At 40.0% G+C, this 20,981-nt stretch overlaps 1 protein-coding gene across 5 annotated transcripts in view; it reads left to right on the top strand.

Annotated features, from left to right (window-relative positions):
- Positions 1-330: 330 nt before the first annotated feature.
- Positions 331-20,981, top strand: part of LOC134344535 (meiosis-specific coiled-coil domain-containing protein MEIOC-like) — a 98,365-nt gene continuing 77,714 nt past the window's right edge. For 2 of the 5 annotated variants that reach the window (XM_063044505.1, XM_063044506.1), the window contains exon 1: positions 337-446. The gene's annotated coding sequence lies outside the window, so the exon portion shown is untranslated. Of the gene's footprint in view, positions 447-20,981 lie in introns of all 5 variants that reach the window. The other 3 variants (XM_063044508.1, XM_063044507.1, XM_063044504.1) reach the window with 3 other exon arrangements.

Genomic DNA, 20,981 nt, shown 5'->3' with positions numbered 1-20,981 from the left:
CGTTAGTTTGATTCCGTGGTGTCGTCGGCCTGAAATGGCAATCCTTTATCTTTCCACAGTACTGCCCAATAATTAAGCCGTGTGGTTCTATGATTTCAAATTTTCGCATCCAAGGTATTTCAGTTGTAGTATTTTTGGTTATCGTTCCATATTTAGGCTATATTTGTGTTTATTTTAACGCAATGCCACGATTGATCCTCATTCCCAGCTATGTTTCTCGGAAATCCCGATCGCCCTGGCTTGTCAACTAAGACGTCGGTGCACAGGAAGGAAAATGTTAAGAATTGATAATCCATTTCCTGCTTGTAAGGTTGAAAGTGCGTTTCCTGTTAGCAACTCAGAAGGTGTAGAACTAATGGCGACTCTTTTCCTTGGCGCTATACGTAAATGGACGTCGTGATTGTGACAGAAGTGAGACGAATTAAATATTATTAAACGCAACTCAAGTGAGTACAACATAATTTAGAAGACGATATTTCGGTTTGCTCCTGTTCCTCAGCCAGAAAATGATTAATCTGCATATTGATTACGTAAACGTCGATCAAAAAACCATCATCACAACCGCAAATGTCAAATTTTTTCCCAGTGCGCTTGAGCGCTGTTAATCTTTAGACTATCGGACTTATTTTGAACAATATCTGCACAGTATTTGTGGAATCGGTTTGCAGGGCATTTGCCAATTGAGCAAATAACATAGAAAAATAATCATTCATATTCAAGTTGCTCTATCTGATTAAATGTGCTTAGGAACTTGTTTTTCCTTTAAGAAAAACTGCCTTTTAAACCCCAGATTCTGAAGTAACGAATATGTTAATTAAAATTTATTGTCATCCACAAATGAATATAATTTCATTGAATAAATGTTGAAATTAGTAGGGGGAGGGGTAGTCGTGCACCTGCTAATGTTCAACTTTGAGAGAAGGATGTCGATTGGTGGAATACAGTTTGCGTACAAGCCTTTTCAGGATAGATGGAGCGTTGGTGTGATCAGAACAAATGGAAGTACATCTTTAAATAGGCAACGAATGCCTGCTTTTAACTGAAAGCGTGCAGGTGATAATAATGACATCTTTTAGGTACATAATGTCTCATTTTTGTGGAATACCTCAAGCAAACGAGGTTTAAATGTAATTGTGCTCCAGTCATTGAGATAGGTGTATGGAGGGAATTAGAAAAATACAAGCAGTTACAAATAGCCTCCACTGTAATCTTGTACTTCATGGATCATAGTCATTTTAGCAGGCCAAATTTAAGTGTATGTGATTGCACTCTAAATTTTTTTTTTAGTTTAATTGCATTTGAGTTTTAGTATCTTTATAAACTACATTTTCCATAAATCAACATCAGGAGAACTTTTAAACCTTTCATACAGGTCCATCAGGAAATTAGATCTGAATCCTCTTTACTTTTAACCAAAATCTCAGACTTTATTGGGTAGAAAAATAGACTTTAGTTAAAGACTACAGAACTTAATACACCTCATCTCTTACTATTAAGATGGTGATTTGTCTTTCACAGAACTGCAATGAGTAGCTAACACAACAGCTCTCCATATTGAAACTAAATACACAAGGCTGGTTGCCTTTTAGTAAATTCTATCAACATATCTTATTGTTTGACTCAACTTTACAAATTGCAAATACTCACAGCATTTTGTAATTTCCTATGACACTGAAGGAGGCTACTCAGCCCATCAAGTATATTACCTTAGAGCAATCCCATTCCCCCACTTATCTTTCCCCATAACAACTTCTCCTGGATTCCCATTAATGTCCCACTGATTCTAGCACTTAGCTACATTCTGGGGCTAATTTAGAGTAGCCTACTTCCCTGCCAACTTGTATGTCTTTGGGATGTGTAAGGAAACTGTGTACAGTGGAAACCTAAATAAGAGAAAATCTGCAGATGCTGGAAATCTAGGCAACACACCTGTTGAAGGATCTCAGCCTGAAATGTCGACTATACTCTTTTCCATGCATGCTCCTTGGCCTGCTGAGTTCTTCCAGCATTTTGTGTGTGTTACAGAGGAAACCTATGTAGTCAACTAGAAGCACCACTGTACCTTCATCCAAGTCATTAAATTGTAGTTAAATTGTGTACATGGGTAGGAAAAGAAATGGACTTCAAAGCAACCATGTGAAAGAAAGACCTTTTTATTGCTGGCCCTCATCAGTGCTAGAGATTTCTCCCCACTTACATTTAAGATGATGAGTTATGTCCAGACATCTTTAACTATTTCACCATTGATCTATCTTTTTCTGAAGAAAGGGCCCATGACAGCAAGCATTTGCAGTAAGACCTGGATGACTCTTAGCTATATCCTGAGAAGAGGTAATGAGATATATTTTAACTTTTATGTGAACCCTCAGGCGAAATGAATGGTCAGGCCATTGGACCAGGAAGCAAATTAAAAAAAACTTGGTTAAATACTTTTTGGTTAAATTTCCTTAATTTTATTTTGGTTGGAATTGTCTCGCCTCTTTTCCATTTTGCCTGATTGCATTCATTTTCAAACTTGGATTGATTTCTATGGCTGTCGCTGCTGAGAAAAATCATCTGGCATGCAGGTTTTCCAATTCTCAATGGTTTGCTTTATGACAACAATAACTTGCGCTTCAGTTACCTAATTGGCTGCAAATGAACCTAATTGTTTGTTGCTCTTAATTACTTGTAAAGTGCAAAGTCCTTTGAATATCCTGAAATTATACATTCATTTTCTTCTGCCAGCCTGGTACCCTCTCACCACCCCGCACTTCTCTGGCACATTTGCTCATTTGTTGTGAATATAAACAATTTAGAAATTTGATGTTTTGTGATTTTTCGTCCCCTGAGTTGTATCATCCCTGGACACTTTTGATTTGAGATTGTCTAGTTTATTAGAATTTAGTTAGAATGAGAAACCTACATAGATATCATGTGGATTAACTCTAATTGAAGAAGATCAATTGATCGTGCATGGTGTCACTGAGGGGAAAATCAAAGGATAATGTGATAAAATAATTTGTATAAAGCATGATGCTTTATACAATTGCAGTTACCTGGTTTTCCTGGGATATTTCTGCGATACCTTGCATGAAAACCCTCTTCAGGTCATGCCACAGCATCTCAATTGGGTTAAGGTCAGGATTCTGACTTGCATTCCAAAATACAAATTTTCTTTTTAAACCATTCTGTTGTTGATTTACTCTTGTGTTTCGGATCATTGTCTTTTGCATTACCTAACTTCTATTAACATTCTCCTGTAAAATGTCTTGACACAATTCAGAATACACCGTTTCCTCAACGATTGCAAGCTGTCCAGGCCCTGAGGCAGCAAAGCAGGTCTGTGTTGACAGTGGGTAACTAAAGTCATTGGGTTGCTATCTGTAGCAACCCAATGACACAACACAATGACACAAACACGAGGAAATCTGCAGATGCTGGAATTTCAAGGAACACACACAAAAAATGCTGGTGAACACAGCAGGCCAGGCAGCATCTATAGGAAGAGGTACAGTCGACGTTTCGGGCCAAGACCCTTCGTCAGGACATTATAGATGCTGCCTGGCCTGCTGCGTTCACCAGCATTTTTTGTGTGTGTGGCTTGAAATTCCAGCATCTGCAGATTTCCTCATGTTTGTGTTGGAGCAAATAAGATTAGAACACAACTTTTGTTTCAGGAATTTGGTTTGTGTAATTCTACATGCGTGCCACTTTGATTTATATTAACATTCAGATTTATTTTGACGTGTTTTTTTAATCTTACTTGAGACTTGAACAGCATGTTATAATTTAAAAGCTCTTTAAGTTAGGTAGAATTAAAGTTGTAATTGTTCACTTTATAAACATGGTGAAAAAATAAACATTATTATGCCCAAAGTACAGCTTTTAAGGGAATGTTATACTATAAAAGATGCTGTTCTTTTGGATATTATATTAAATGTGTGTATTCGAAGTAAACATAATACAACCATGGTATAATATGAAAAACAGTGAAGAATTCCCACTGTTCTGGCTAATGTTTACCCCATAATAAATTCCATTAAAACAATTAAAAGGGATATTAACACCAAAAGAAATAGAGGGAATACTAATCGATCAAAAGAAAAACAGTTAATAAGCCAGTTTTTACAGAACCTTAACAAAGTGCAAAATTAACAGAGACGAAGACAGACATTCAGTTAGTGTGCAAATTTGGTGCAAGAGAAAAAAAGAGGCATTGTTTTGTGCCTCAAACTCTAGGTTATGCATATTTAAATTTTGAGCAACGCATATGAACTCCTTTTCTTCCCAGGCGACTCAGGAAATGGCTTGTTAGCCCTCTCTAGCAGTCTCCCAACTCAGCACCAAGAAACTCATTGTTCTCCAGCCTCATACGTCTAGGGTATACTCATTCTGGTCCCACCAAATCCGTGAGATTGGAATGTCTCTCCCACCCAAGCCCCGGCTTGTGTGAATGCTGAGTGATCTGCTGCCCTGTTAAAGCTTGTTGCCAAGAAATAACAGATTGCACACTGCGTATAATTAAAGGAATTAAAGAGTTAGTAAAGAAAAGGAATAAAAAAAGGCCCATTATAATTAAACAGTCAAATGTACACAGGTTGGAGCTCAAGCTTTCCAAAAGTCAAATTCACCAATCCTCAATAGACTCCCACACCTTGTTCCATCAAATCTTGATCCCTACTGTACCAAATCCTATGACCAGTTCTCTCCGGCGTGTTCTCTCTTCATCTCCCGCCAGACAAAGACGAAGGCTTACACCAGTGTCAGGCACATAAAAAAAACACTCCCCCAGCTTTCTGTCCTGATTGGATGGCTTACATTCCTAAGCACCCATTATCTCTAACCGAATACTGCTTCTGTAGAAAGACCAGCACATGAAATGCCCTACAACGTTAGCAGTGAAACCTTTACCAGGGTATTACACATACAAAATGTTGGAAGAACTCTGTGAGTCAGGCTGCATCTATGGACGGGAATGAAAATTGTCCTGCATGTAAGTCGAGAGTCCTGATGAAGTGTCCGGCCTGAAATATCAACTGTTTATTCCTTTCCATAGATGATGCCTGACCTGCTGAGTTCCTCGGGCATTTTTATGTGTTACTCTGGATATCCAGCATATGCAGAATCTTTTGTGTTTTCGATGTGATATTTTGTATGATTTAAAACAAAGCTATAATGCATATGGAAGTAACATTTCACTAGCTTAAAAACAGATATTCCTAATTTCTCCCTTCTGTCTTAATTCCTTTGGATCCTCTTTGTCCTGTATAGTGTCTTAATCACAATTTCAGGCTATTAGCGTACTCTTCCTTGCTTTTCTTGAAGTATCTCCTTGTTGTACAACAATTACTGTAGCATTAGAGATTCAAGACAGAGAAATATAGATATGTTTAACTGGGAATATCTTGCTTACCACAAACTATCTTGTTTTGCTATCCAGAGGCACAAGTCACTTTGCTATAACTATTGCTATAACCTCTATTGTGTAGAGGTTACTATAGAGTAGATTATAAAAGTAATTCAAAAGTAAATACATTGATCTGCACTAAGCAGTACCTTAAATACCATTTATAGTTCTGACATTTCAAAATCAGAATCGGATTTAATATCACTGGCATATGTTGTGAAATTTGTTGTTTTGCGACAGGAGTACTTTACAATACATTATTAATTACAATTAAAATGTGTGTGTATATAATATATATAATTTAAATAAATAGCACAATAAAAGAGCATAAAAGGACAAAAATATGAGGTGGTGTACATGGGTTCATTGTCCATTCAAAAATTTGATAGTGGAGGCGAAGAAGCTGTTCCTAAAATATTGAGTGTGTCTTCCGGCTCCTGTTTGATAATAGCAATGAGAAGCAGGCATGTCCTGGGTGATGGGGGCCATTAATGATGCAGGCCAGCTTTTTAAGTTTGGAGTACAATGAATGAGAGATTCTTCTCATGTAGTGCATTACTCCATGCTGGAAGCTGAATTTTGTAGATTCACAACTACATATACAAATCTTTTCAAAAAGCAAATGGGGAAATTTCATGATTTGGATGAGAAAAACAATGTGAATAATTTAGTGGGAAATGGACACTTAGATGCAGCATTTGATTTTTTGTTTTTCTCAGTCAAGAGATAAACACAACTAAAATTGACATTTCGGTTTAAAATGCTGCCAAGTATTAAATTGAACTCTCCCTATCCTCTCAGATAGATAAAAAAGGGCCACTGATCCACTTAAAAAAAAAATGTTCTGAATGATAATCAACTTGGCAGAGGGATGGGAACCAAAGTGAAGGGACTCGGGATGGGACGGATGGTAATAAAACAAAGATAGTTAGCAGTCAGACTGTCAAGAAGGGCAGGCAGTTGATAGGACAATATTGCGGCCAGCAGGGTGAGTATCAATGCATTAGGAATGTAGAATGAAAACAGGTAGCAAATACAGTACTCAAAACATTATATCCCATTGTACGGTGTAAAAGAAATAAGGTGATGATCTTGTACTTTTACAGATTGTCGGGTATGATGTTGTGGCCATCACTGAATTGTGGCTAAAGGATGGTTGTAGTTGGGAGCTGAATGTCCAAGGTTACACGTTGTATTGGAGGGATAGGAAGATAGGTAGAGGGGGTGGTATGGATCTGCTGATAAAGAATGGCATCAAATCTTGAGAAATATGTGACATAGAATTGGAAGATGCTGAATCCTTGTGGGTTGAGTTGAGAAACTGCAAGGGTAAAAGGACTCTGACAGTCATATGCAGGCCTCTAAACAGTAGCTGGTATGTGGACTACAGATTATAGTGGGAAATAGAAAAGATGTGTCAAAAAGGCAATGTTATGATAGCTGTGGGAGATTCTAACATGCAGGTGGATTGGGAAAATCATGTTGGTAATGGATCTCAAGAGAGTGAGTTTGTTGAATGCCTACAAGATGGCTTTTTAGAGCAGTTAGTCATTGACCTTACTAGGGGATCATTTACAAATGAGAAAATCTGCAGGTGCTGGAAATCCGAGCAACACACACAAAATGCTGGAGGAATTCAGCAGGTCAGGTAGCATGTATGGAAAAAGGTACAGTTGAAGTTTTGGGCTGAAAGGGGATCAATTATACTGGATTGGGTTTTATGTAATGAACCGGAGGCAATTAGGGAGATTAAGGAAAAGGTTAGGAGGCAGTGATCACAATATGATTGAGTTCAACTTGAAATCTAATAGGGAGAAAGTGAAGTCTGACGTAGTAGTAGTTCAATGGAGTAGAGAGATTACAGTGGTATGAGAGGGGAGTTGGCCAAAGTAAATTGGAAGGAGATGCTGGCAGGTATGACGGCAGAGCATCAATAGCTTGAGTTTCTGGGAAAAATAAGGAAGGTGCAGGATATCTCTCTCTTCATGTGCCTTGCGCGTTACATGCTTAGGTGATCATAGCTTTCCACATCAAACGGTCCCACACAGCGTCAATGATATCTTGCACACTTAGATCTGTTAATTCTTTCACAGTGTCCATATATTTTCTTCTTTGCTTTTCTCTTCTGCGTTTCCCAGGCATACGGCCTTGTAATGTTAGGCATTCTATTTCTCCCTTTCTGATGACATGGCCCAGGAGTTTAAGTTTCCTCCCATTTAATGTTCTCATTAAAGATTTTTTTGTTATGGGCAAGTTGGAGTACTGTCTCATTAGTTACCCTATCTATATGATATTTTCAGCATTCTTATAAGAAACCACATTTCTGTTGCTTCTAAGTTTCTTTGGAGTTCTGGGGTTATAGTCCATGTTTCGGAAGCATACAGCAAGATCGATCAGATGTAACATTTTAGTAGCCTAAGCCTTGTTGTCATAGAAACATGTCTTAGTAAAAATGGGTTTCATTTTTTGGAAGTTGGTTTTGGCAATGGCAATTCTTCTTTTCATTTCTACTTTACTTCTAGCATCTTGTGATATAAAGCTACAAAGGTAATTAAAGCTAGTCTTTTGTTCAATCTCTTTGTTACCGATGTACAGTTAGCAGTTGGGAGTATCTTGCTGTTTTGATATTACCATGCATTTGTTTTTTTTTACAGTTGATGGTTAGACCAAAATCTGCACTTGTTTGTACTACTATGTCTAGGAGGATTTGTAGGTCTTCTGCAGCACTTGCTGTTACGGTAGTATCATCTGCATATCTTATATTGTTGATGTTAACATCTCCAATTTTTATGGCATCCAAGCCTTCTATTTCTCTGAGAATCATTTTACTATCAATATTAAATAATTCCGGTGAGGCAACGCATCCCTGTCTAACTCCTCTCTGAATTTTAGTCCAACTGCTTATATTATCATCAATTTTTACTGCCGCCATTTGGTTCCAATATAAATTTTGAAGCAGTTATTGGTCCTTTCTGTCAATGTTTAGTTTAGCAAGAATTTGAAATAATTTTTCATGTTGCACTTGTCGAATGCTTTAGTGAAATCAATAAAACATAAAAAGACATCATTTTGATATTCAATTTCCCTTTCTGAAAGCATTTGTAGTATGAAAATTGCATTCCTAGTTTCTCTATCCTCAATAAACCCATATTGCAGTTTAGAAGTTTCTGGCCTGAACTTGTTTTTAATTTGACTCAGAACAATTTTCAACAAAGTCTTTATTATGAGACTCATAAGACCGATTGTTCTATAATTTTCACAGTCAACAGTTCCAGGAATTTTTGGCAGAGTTATAAATACTGATTTCGGGAGATCATCAGACAATACACCAGACTCGTATATGCCATTAAACAGTTCAAAAAGAATATCTATGCCCAGATCTTCTAGGGCTTGTATCATTTCCACTGAAATTTCATCAGGTCCAGTGGCTTTACCATGTTTCATGCTTTTCATTGCTTTAGTTATTTCTTCTTTGGTAATAGGTGGTCCAGAATTAGGGTGTTTAATATCTGGGGGTTCCCCTCTATTATCTTCAAAAAGCTACTTTATATACTGAATCCACCTCTCATATACTTTATCTGGATCTGTTAGTATGGATCCATCTGCTGATCTTATGCATCCCGTAGAGGAGGTTTTCTTAATTCCAGTAATTCCCTTAATTTTCTTGTGCTGTTGTTAATATGACGTTCTACTTCATTGCATTTTTGATTCTGCCATTCTTCCTTTGCAGTATTGCACAATTGTCTGGTCTGTCTGTCTAGCTCTGTGTATTGCACTTCATTATTCTTCACTAACCTTATTTGTTTCATCAGATCTAGAATTTCTTGGGTTATCCACCCCTTGTTGGTGTGTTGGATTTCTTGTACCAGGATTATCCCCTCTATTGATTGCTGTATAGCATATTTAAATCTGTCCCAAATAGGTGTTGTTACGTTTTCGTTGAGGTGTTCTTCTACAGCTGTTTTGAATTGTTGCTTTAAGTATGCCATCTTTTTTAAGTTCTCCCAACATATACTTCTTTCTCTTTTTTCCACATTTCAGTTTCTTTAATTTTGTTTTAATGGTAACTATTACTGGATGGTGATCTGAACCACAGTCTGCTCCTGGGTAGGCTTTAGAATTTGTCATATTATTTCTAAAGCCTTCATTGATGGTAATGAAATCTATTTGATTCCTTGTTCTATCTCCAGGGCTAATCCAAGTACACAATCTACGTGGATGGATTTTATACCAAGTATTGGTGATCACTTTGTTGTTTCTGACACACCAATCAGTAAACCTTTCTCCATTTTCATTTTTCTCCCATAATCCAAAAGGTCCTATGATGTTATCAACCCTTTCCTGTCCAACTTTGGAGTTAAAATCTCCCATGACTAGTTTCATATCCTGAGATTTACATTGCTCATAAGCACTGTCGAGATCTTCATAAAACTTGTTGATAGCCTCTTCATCTGCATCGTTTGTTGGCGCATAGGCTTGGATTATGCTCATGTTAAAAGGGTTACCCCTTAATTTAACTAAAAGCAACCGGTCGGATATCGCCCAATATCCCATAAGACATTTTGATATTTGTTTGTTTAAAATAATTTCAACTCCATACATAGGTTAGTTCACAAATAGAGAAAGCTAGTAGACAGTGTGTGAGGGAGGATAGGCAGGGGACAGAGATCAGGAGCACTCAGACCGAAGGTGTAGGGGAGAAGGAAGAAAAAGTTGTTTGCTCCATTAAGGATAAACAGAGAGTAAGAGTTGGAGAGTTTCTTAAATGCATCTATTTTAATGCTAGGAGCATTGTAAGAAAGGTGGATGAGCTTAGAGCATGGATTGATACCTGGAAATATGATGTTGTAGCTATTAGTGAAACATGGTTGCAGGAGGGGTGTGATTGGCAATTAAATATTCCTGGATTTTGTTGCTTCAGGTGTGATAGAATCAGAGGGGCAAGAGGGGGAGGTGTTGCATTGCTTGTCAGAGAAAATATAACAGCGGTGCTCTGGCAGGATGGATTAGTAGACTCGTCTAGGGAGGCTATTCGGGTGGAATTGAGGAATAGGAAAGGTGTTGTGACGCTTATAGGGGTGTATTATAGACCACCTAATGGGGAGGAGACTTGGAGGAGCAAGTTTGTAAGGAGATAGCAGATATTTGTCGTAAGCACAAGGTTGTGATTGTGGGAGATTTTAATTTTCCACACATTGACTGGGAAGCCCATTCTGTAAAAGGGCTGGATGGTTTGGAGTTTGTAAAATGTGTGCAAGATAGTTGTTTGCAGCAATACATAGAAGTACCAACTAGAGAAGGGGCAGTGTTGAATCTCCTGTTAGGGAATGAGATAGGGCAGGTGACGGAGGTATGTGTTGGGGAGCACTTCAGGTCCAGTGATCACAATACCATTAGTTTCAATATAATTATGGAGAAGGATAGGACTGGACCCAGGGTTGAGATTTTTGATTGGAGAAAGGCTAACTTTGAGGAGATGCGAAGGGATTTAGAAGGAGTGGATTGGGACAATTTGTTTTATGGGAAGGATGTAATAGAGAAATGGAGGTCATTTAAAGGTGAAATTTTGAGGGTACAGGATCTTTATGTTCCTGTTAGGTTGAAAGGAAAGGTTAACAGTTTGAGAGAGCCATGGTTTTCAAGGGATATTGGAAACTTGGTTCAGAAAAAGAGAGGGATCTACAATAAATATAGGCAGCTTGGAGTAAATGAGGTGCTTGAGGAATATAAAGAATATAAAAAGAATCTTAAGAAAGAAATTAGAAAAGCTAAAAGAAGATATGAGCAACACACATCAAAGTTGCTGGTGAATGCAGCAGGCCAGGCAGCATCTGTAGGAAGAGGTACAGTCAACATTTCAGGCCGAGACCCTTCATCAGGACTAACTGAAGGAAGAGTTAGTAAGAGATTTGAAAGTGGGAAGGGGAGGCATCTCTAGGAAGAGGTATCTGCAGAATTCCTGTTGTTTGCGTTTCTAAGAAGATATGAGGTTGCTTTGGCAAGTAAGGTGAAAATAAATCCAAAGGGTTTCTACAGTTATATTAATAGCAAAAGGATAGTGAGGGATAAAATTGGTCCGTTAGTGAATCAGCGTGGACGGCTATGTGCGGAGCCAAAAGAGATGGGGGATTTTGAAAAATTTCTTTTCTTCGGTATTCACTAAGGAGAAGGATATTGAATTGTGTAAGGTAAAAGAAACAAGAAGGGTAGTTATGGAAAGTATGATGATTAAAGAAGAGAAAGTACTGGCGCTTTTAAGGAATATAAAAGTGGATAAGTCTCCGAGTCCGGACAGGATATTCCTTAGGACCTTGAGGGAAGTTACTGTGGAAATAGCAGGGGCTCTGACAGAAGTATTTCAAATGTCATTAGAAGTGGGGATGGTGCTGGAGGATTGGCGTATTACTCATGTTGTTCATTGTTTAAAAAGGGTTCTAAGAGTAAACCTAGCAATTATCTGCCTGTGAGTTTGATGTCAGTGGTGGGTAAATTGATGGAAAGTATTCTTAGAGATGGTATATATAATTATCTGGATAGACAGGGTCTGATTAGGAACAGTCAACATGGATTTGTGCGTGGAAGGTCATGTTTGACAAATCTTATTGAATTTTTTTTAGATTATGAAGACACGCAGCCCTCTTTTATTGTCATTTAGTCATGCATTAAGAAATGATAAATATTTTCTCCGGTGTGATATCACAAAACATAGGACAGACCAAGACTGAAAAACTAACAAAACCACATAATTATGACATATAGTTACAACAGTGCAACAATACCATAACTTGATGAAGAACAGTGCATGAGCACAGTAAAAAGTTCAGTCTCTCAAATGTCCCACATCTCACGCAAACGGGAGAAGGAAGAAAAACTCTCCCTTCCATGCCCGACCACAGTCCAACTCTGAGTCGTCCGAAAATTTCGAGCCTCCGATCGGCTTTCTGACACCGAGTACCGAACACCATCTCTATCCGAACGATTCGACCTCAATCTCGGTCGCCAACAACAGACAAAGCTGGGGGTTTTGAGCCCTTCCGCCGGAAGATTTTTTGATGTGGTTACTGGGAAAGTTGATGAAAGTGGATGTTGTCTATATGGACTTCAGTAAGGCCTTTGACAAGGTTCCACACGGAAGGTTAGTTAGGAAGGTTCAGTCAGTGGTGGATAACTGTGTGTCAGATTAGAGGACGGTGTCTAGTGGTGTGCCTCAGGGATCTGTGCTGGGTCCAATGTTGTTTGTCATATATATTAATGATCTGGATGATGAGGTTGTAAATTGGATTAGTAAGTATGCAGATGATACTAAGATCAGTGTTGTGGATAATGAAGTAGGTTTTCAAAGCTTGCAGAGAGACTTAGACCACTTAGAAGAGTGGGCTGAAAGATGGCAGATGGAGTTTAATGCTGATAAATGTGAGGTGCTACATTTTGGTAGGATTAATCAAAATAGGACATACATAGTAAATGGTAGGGCATTGAAGAATGCAGTAGAACAGAGGGATCTAGGAATAATGGTGCATACTTCCCTGAAGGTGGAATCTCGTGGACAGGGTGGTGAAGAAAGTTTTTGGTATGCTGGCCTTTATAAATCAGAGCATTGAGTATAGGAGTTGAGATGTAATGTTGAAATTGTATAAGGCATTGGTAAGGCCGAATTTGGAGTATTGTGTACAGTTCTGGTCACCGAATTATAGGAAAGATGTCAATAAAATTGAGAGAGTACAGAGGAGATTTACTAAAATGTTGCCTGGGTTTCATCTCCTAAGTTACAGAGAAAAGTTGAACAAGTTAGGTCTTTATTCTTTGGAGTGTAAAAGGTTGAGGGGGGACTTGATAGAGGTATTTAAACTAATGAGGGGGATAGATAGAGTTGAGGTGGATAGGCTTTTTCCATTGAGAGTGGGGGAGATTCAAACAAGAGGACACGAGTTGAGAGTTAGAGGACAAAAGTTTAGGGGTAACATGAGGAGGAACTTCTTTACTCAGAGAGTGGTAGCTGTGTGGAATGAGCTTCCAGCAGAATTGGTTGAGGCAGGTTCGATGTTGTCATTTAAAGTTAAATTGGATAGATATATGGACAGGAAAGGAATGGGGGGTTATGGGCTGAGTGCAGGTCGGTGGGACTTGGTGAGAGTAAGAGTTCGGCACGGACTAGAAAGGCTGAGATGGCCTGTTCCCGTGCTGTAATTGTTTGTTATATGGTTATATATGCTGTTGACCTCCAGAATACATTATCAGAGAACAATTCTTAGTGAATTTGACACTGTCGGTCCATCTGACAGCCCTAAGATATCAACTTCCAACCTTTTCATTTCATTTAATGTGTTGTCTAACTTTCCTTTCTGGTAAAGTGTACGTATGTTCCATGTTGCTACCCTTAGCCTTTCTCTATTGCTTACAGTCTCTGGATGACGGTCTGGTGTCACCTGCAGCACATGACTACCCCGACCGAGTGAGGTTTTGTTCTTTTGATTAGAATCAACCCCATTCACACTGTTGTCTGGTTTCCTTCGTTTGTTTCTTTCCATGATTGACTAGGCAGAAATTTCAACAGTGGTTTGCCGTTGCCTTCTGTTGCTGCAGTGCTCATCTAACTAGAGCATTTGACCTCTACTGGTGTTCCCAATTGGGAATCATACACTAGACCTCGCCCAACCTTTGCTGTTGTTGTACAAAGACAATCCTCCACCAAAGCTTGGAATCCATCTCCCTGCTGCTGGAGACTTCAGTGATTTTAGGTGACACCACCACTATTGGTCTGGTTATTTTTTCTGGTGCCAAACACTCACCCTAGCCAGAGCTCCTTCAGCGAGACAGGGTGTACCTGGACCTAAGTCCTATGTGAAGGCGGAGTTGTCTTGGGTGGTAGAAGCTATGTAATCGCTATTGGCGTTTTCTGATATTTAGTCAGGACCCAACCACCCCATACACCCCGTGCAGGATATATGTATTCCAAATACAAAGAAATACTCAAATAGCAAAATAGGGAAGTCAAAGCTAATGTAAAGCAAAAGAGAGAGCATACAACAAAGCAAAAATTAGTGGGAAGAGAGGATTGGGAAGCTTCTTAAAAGAAACAACAAAAAAGAATCATTAGGAGGGTAAAGATGAAATATGAAAGCAGGCTGGCTAACAGTATCAAGATGGATAGAAAAGCTTTATCAAGTATGTAAAAATAAAAGAGAGATGAGAATGGATATAGGACCGCTAGAAAATGAGGCTGGAGAAATAATAATGGGGGACAAGGAGATGGCAGATGAACTAAATGAGTATTTTGCTTCAGTCTTCACTGTGGAAGACACTAGCAGTGTGCGAGGTGCTGAAGGGTGTGAGGGAAGACAAGTGAGTGCAGGTTTTAACCAGGCCAGTCTGAAAAATCGCTAAGCAATTACCATCAACAGATCACTTGCAATACTAGAGGGAACGACACACTGGACCATTGCTGCACCACCATCAAGAATGCTTATTGTGCTATTCTCTGCCTTCACTTCGGGAAGTCTTATCACCTGGCTGTACTTCTACTCCCTGAGTATAGACAGAGACTGAAGACTGCAGCACCAGTAGTGAGGACCAAGAAGGTATGGACAAGGAAAGCACAGGAGCGCCTGCAGGACTGCTTTGAATCGGTGTACTGGACTGTATTCAGGGATTCATCTTCAAACCTGGATGAGTATGCTGCAGTTGTTACCGACTTCATTAAAATCTGTGTGGATGAGTGTGTGCCTAACAAAGACTTACTATGCATTCCCAAACCAAAGGCCGTGGATGAACCAGGAGATACGTCGTCTGCTGAAGGCTAGATCTATGGCATTCAAGTCTGGCAACCCAGGTTTGTACCAGAAAACCAGCGCTATTTCCAGGGCGAAGAGACAATTTTGAATGAAGTTGGAGGCGACATCGGATGTACAACAACTCTGGCAGGGTTTGCGAGACATTACTTCCTACAAAGCGAAACCCTATAGCATGAATGGCAGCGATGCTTCACTACCAGATGAACTCAATGCTTCTGCCCACTTTGAAAGGGAGAATATAACTACAGCTGTGAAGATCCCTGCTGCCCCTGATGACCCTGTGATCTCTGTCTCAGAGGCCATTGTTAGGCTGTCTCGAAAGAGAGTGAACCCTCGCAAGGCGGAAGGTTCCGATGGAGTACCTGATAAGGCTCTGAAAACCTGTGCCAACCAACTGGCGGGAGTATTCAAGGGCATTTTGAACCTATCATTGCTATGGGTGGAAGTTCCCACTTGCTTCAAAAAGGCAACAATTATACTAGTGCCTAATGTGAGCTGCCTGAATGACTATCGCCCGGTAGCACTCACATCAACAGTGATGAAATGCTTTGAGAGGTTGGTCATGACTAGACTGAACTCAGCAAGGACCTGGACCCATTGCAATTTGCCTATCGCCGCAATAGGTCAATGGCAGATGCAATCTCAATGGCTCTTCACACAGCTTTAGACCACCTGGACCACACAAACACCTATGTCAGGATATTGTTCATCGACTATAGCTCAGCATTTAATACCATCATTCCCACATTGAGAAGTTACAGAACCTGGGCCTCTATACCTCCCTCTGCAGTTGGATCCTCGACTCCTAACCGGAAGACCACAATCTGTGCAGATGGATGATAACATCTCCTCCTCGCCGACGGTCAACACTGATGAACCTTAGGGATGTGTGCTTGGCCCACTGCTCTACTCTCTATATTCCCCTGACTGTGTACCCAGGTTTAGCTCAAATAAATTTCCTGATGATACAACCATTGTTAGTAGAATCTCAGATGGTGACAAGAGGGTGTATAGGAGCGAGTTATGCCAACTGGTGGAGTGGTGTTGCAGCAACAACCTGGCACTCAATGTTAGTAATATGAAAGAGTGGATTGTGGACTTCCGGAAGGGTAAGATGAAGGAACACATACCAATCCTCATAGAGGGATCAGAAGAGGAGAGAGTGAGCAGTTTCAACTTCGTAGGTGTCAAGATCTCTGAGGATCTAACCTAGTCCCAACTTATTGATGCAGTCATAAAGAAGGCAAGACAGCGACTATACTTCATTAGGAGTTTGAAGAGATTTGGTATGTCAACAAAAACACTCAAAAACTTCTATAAATGTACCATGGAGAGCATTCTGACAGGCTGCATTCACTGTCTGGTATGGGGTTGGGGGGGCGGGGGCTACTGCACAGGACCGAAAGTAGCTGCAGAGGGTTGTAAATTTAGTCGGCTCCATCTTGGGTACAAAGTACCCAGGATATCTTCACGGAGCGGTGTCTCAGAAAGGCAGCATCTATTATTAAGGACCTCCAGCATCCAGGGTATGCCCTTTTCTCACTGTTGCCATCAGGTAGGAGGTACAGAAGCCTGAAGGCACACACTCAGTGGTTCAGGAGCAGCTTCTTCCCCTCTGCCATCAGATTCCTAAATGGACATTGAACCCTTGGACACTACCTCACTTTTTATTAATACATAGTGCTTCTGTTTTTTGCACAATTTTTAATCTATTCAATATATGTATACTGTAATTTACTTATTATTGTTATTTTATTTTGTTTTTTTTCTTCTGTATTATGTATTGCTTTGAGCTGCTGCTGTTAAGTTAACAAATTTCACATCATTTGCCAGTGATAATAAACTTGATTCTAATTTCGATTCTAATGCTGATACTATTACAAGGGAAAAGGTGCCCAAAAAGTGGAATGACCTAAAGGTACATAAGTTGCCCAGACCAAATGTATTGCACCCTCGGGTTCTGAAAGAGGTAGCAATAGAGATTATGGAGGCATTAGTAATGGTCTTTCAAGAATCACTGGGCTCTGGCATGGTTCTGAAGGACTGGAACATAGAAAAAGTCACTCCTGTCTTTTAGAAAGGAAGGAGGCAGCAGAAAGGAAATTATAGACCAGTTAGCCTGACCTTAGTGGTTGGGAAGACGTTGGAGTCAATTGTTAAAGATGACATTATGGAGTACTTGGTGACACAGGGCAAGATAGGTCAAAGTCAGTATGGCTTCCTTAAGGGAAAATCTTGCCTGATGAACTTATTGGAATTTTTTGAGGAGATTACAAGTAGGATTGATGGAGTGGATGCTGTGTATTTGGATTTTTAGAACACCTTTGACAAGGTGCTACACATGAGGTTGCTTACCAAGTTCAGAGCTCATGGTATTATAGGATATTTACTGGCATGGTTAGAGTATTGGCTGATTGGTAGGAGGTAGTGAACGGGAATAAAAGGATCCTTTTCTGGTTGGCTGCTAGCGACTACTGGTGTTGAGCAGGTGACTGTTTTGGGACTGCTTTTTATGCTGTATATCAATGGTTTAGATAGAATAGATGGTTTTGTTGCCAAGTTTGCAGATGATAGGAGGATTGGTGGAGGGGCAGTTTGTGTTGAGGAAGGCTACAGGAGGACAGATTAGGAGAATGGGCTAGAAAGTGGCAAATGAAATACAATGTTGGAAAATGCATGGTCATGCACTTTTTGTAGAAGAAAGAAATGTGCAGACTATTTTCTAAACGAGGTGAAAATTCAAAAATCTGAGATGCAAAGGGACTTGGAAGTCTTTATGAATTGAATTAAATTGACTTTATTTCTTATAACCTTCACATATATGAGTAAATATCTTCACATTATGTCTTTGTTTGAATGTGCAAATTATTGTAATTTGTAATAAATAGTATGTACAGTAAGATATACAACAGAACAGTCAATATAGCCTAGAAATATGACCGTGTCAGCATGAATTAATCAGTCTGATGGCCTGGAGCCTGATGGTCCTGGCTTTAATGCTGTGGTACTGTTTCCTGGATGGTAGCAGCAGGAACAGTTTGTGGTTGGTGTGACTTGGTCCCCGATGATCTTTAGGCCCTTTTTATGCACCCGTTGCTGTAAATGTTCTGAATAGTGGGAAGTTCACTTCCACAGATGTGCTGGGCTCTGGGCAGTTTGCGCCAGTCTCTGCAGAGTCCTGCGATTGAGGGAAATACGCAGAGCATCCTAAAGGTTAACTTGCAGGTTGAGTTGGTGGTGAGGAAGACAAATGCAATGTTAGCATTCATTTCAAGAGGTCTAGAATATAAGAGCCAGGGATGTGATGTTGAGGCTTTATAAGGTACTGGTGAGGACTTATCTCGAGTATTGTGAACAGTTTTGGGCTCCTCATCTAAGAAAAGATGTGCTGGCTTTGGAGAGGGTTCAGAGGAGGTTCACAAGGATGATTCTGGAAATGAAAGGGTTATCGTATGAGGAATGTTTGATGACTCTGGGGGATCTCATTGAAATCTTTTGAATGTTGAAAGGCCTAGACAGAATAGATGTGGAAAGGATGTTTCCCATGGTGGGGGAGTCCAGGACAAGAGGACACAGCCTCAGAATAGAGGGGTGTCCATTTAAAACAGAGATGCAGACAAATTTCTTTAGCCGGAGGGTGGTGAATTTGTTACCACAGGCAGCTGTGGAGACCTGGTTATTGGGTGTATTTAACGCAGAAATTGATAGTTTCTTGATTGGCCACAGCATCAAAGGTTACGGGGAGAAGTCCAGGCAGTGGAGCTGAGGAGGGGAAAGATAAAAGGATCAGCCATGATTGACTGGCGGAGCAGACTTGAAGGGCCAACTGACCTAATTCTGCTCCCATGTCTTATGATTTTAAAATTTAGAATAATGTCAACTGAAACAGATGATCTGGTCATTGTTGCATTGCTGTTTAGGCTGCCTGTGTGCATTTGGCTGCTATGTTTCTTTAGTTACAAAATTAACTGCATTTATAAGGTATTCTGTTAACTTAAGTACGTTATAGTTCGTGAACCAGTAGGGTTGGTCGGTACCATCTGAGGGGAATAATGCTCATAGTGATTTTTGGCAAGGTATACATCTCTAGAGTTAGAAAATATGTGATAGCATTGCACCAGTGGTAGCTTTATTACTTCAAATAAGTAATCACTTTTTGTATATATTCCATATTAACATCATTATGGCAGAAAATGTTACCCCACACCCCAAAAGGTGAAAAACCTAATTTGGAGAGATCTCTGGAGTTTTATCAATGTCATAATATTTTCCATATTGTTGTATCAAATCAAAACAATCTTAAGCTTTTGTCATAGCATTTAGAATTACAGTACAATAATTCAAATATGGGATTCCACACGGCCATAACCTCGGCCCCATTTAGTTGTAAAATGAATATATTTAATCAAAGACTGCTTTCCATACTTTCATAACCTATTAATAATCATAATAATTTTCCAAGTCTTCCACATCGGTGGATGCCTGGTTCTCACAGTCTGCCAGTCTACACATGTCAGTACACCTGAGGCTATTTGCAACACACATACATCTTGGGAGTGAACATTTTTTTGGACAGTTACAGGCCAGTAGATACAAGACGGCATCGGGTGCTGGATGGCCTTCCATCCAGTGCACCACCAACTGTTCAGCTTCCTCTTCTCTCCCCATCTTCCATCCTCTGCCAACAGGGCTTGGTACTTGTGGGTCCTTCTCCAAACATCTTCTCCATATACCAGCCTGGTAGTTGGCTCACTGTGCATGTTTTGTTAAGCAGTTCTTGTATGGTGGGAGTTGATGACTTTTGATTTCACCTTTTTTGGCACAGAAAAGGTGATACCTGAGCTCATTGACCTTGGTGGTTGATGCTTTTGGGGCATACAGGAGACACGTAGATGCCTCCAGTTTGTCCATCAGTTCTGGGGAGAGGTCCCATTCATGACCCAACTCTAAGAATGTGTCCTGAGTTTCCCTGTTGCTGGTCAGAAGTTTTAGGGCACTTGTCTTCTCTTTGCCTGCAAAAAAGCTTACAGTATCACATCCTGTATATGCGTGCAACCCGATGAGAGCCCTACAAACCTCTATGCCAACAGTGGCAGCAACCTTCCTGATGCCTACAAGGCTTGTACGGGTTCTAGTGCCACACTTCTGGAACAATGGGGCCTCAATCTTGTCACAAAATGCTAAAGACATCTGTGTCTTCTGAGCAGATCGGTACAGATTGGTATCCCTCTCATGCATGGGCAGCATGGAGAAGTAGGCGCCCATCTGCTTCTTCTTGTTGACACTGAAGAGCTGACACCTCCTCACTGTCTTGAGATGTGATTCTGTAACATTTGTCATTCACAGTTGCATACAGAATCTTCTCCTGTAGCTTTGCTGTGTACTCCGCCTTCCTCCATTCATGGACTATGAAGGTAATGAGACTATTTTTGTTACTGACTTTGTTCAGGAAGATCCTCCACTGCCTCACCATCTGTGTGCCTGTGATAACCTTGCAACTCATGACCAGTCTCTTCTCCCCGTAGAGATCTTTCACTATTCTTGATAGAGTTCTCCTTGTATGTGTCGAACACAACATCTATTCTGCTACTCTGCCTTTCCTCAGAGCCATACCCAGAAATGTTGTGGCAACATTTCTGAAAATAACTTGATCACCTTTCACTCTTTGGACCAAGTTCATTCCATCAACCACTGTAGCAGAGTTTCCTGGGAGTTGCTCTTCTACTGCTGCATTTTTCTGCAAGGTTGTGGCTAAAGTAGCTTTATTTGTCTTTCTCAGCGATGCTTCTGGTGTGGACAGG

Source organism: Mobula hypostoma, chromosome 3 (assembly GCF_963921235.1).
Source record: "Mobula hypostoma chromosome 3, sMobHyp1.1, whole genome shotgun sequence".
Lineage (NCBI taxonomy): Eukaryota > Metazoa > Chordata > Chondrichthyes > Myliobatiformes > Myliobatidae > Mobula > Mobula hypostoma.
Note: the sequence above shows the minus strand (reverse complement) of the source record. Positions and strands in the feature narration are given on the sequence as shown.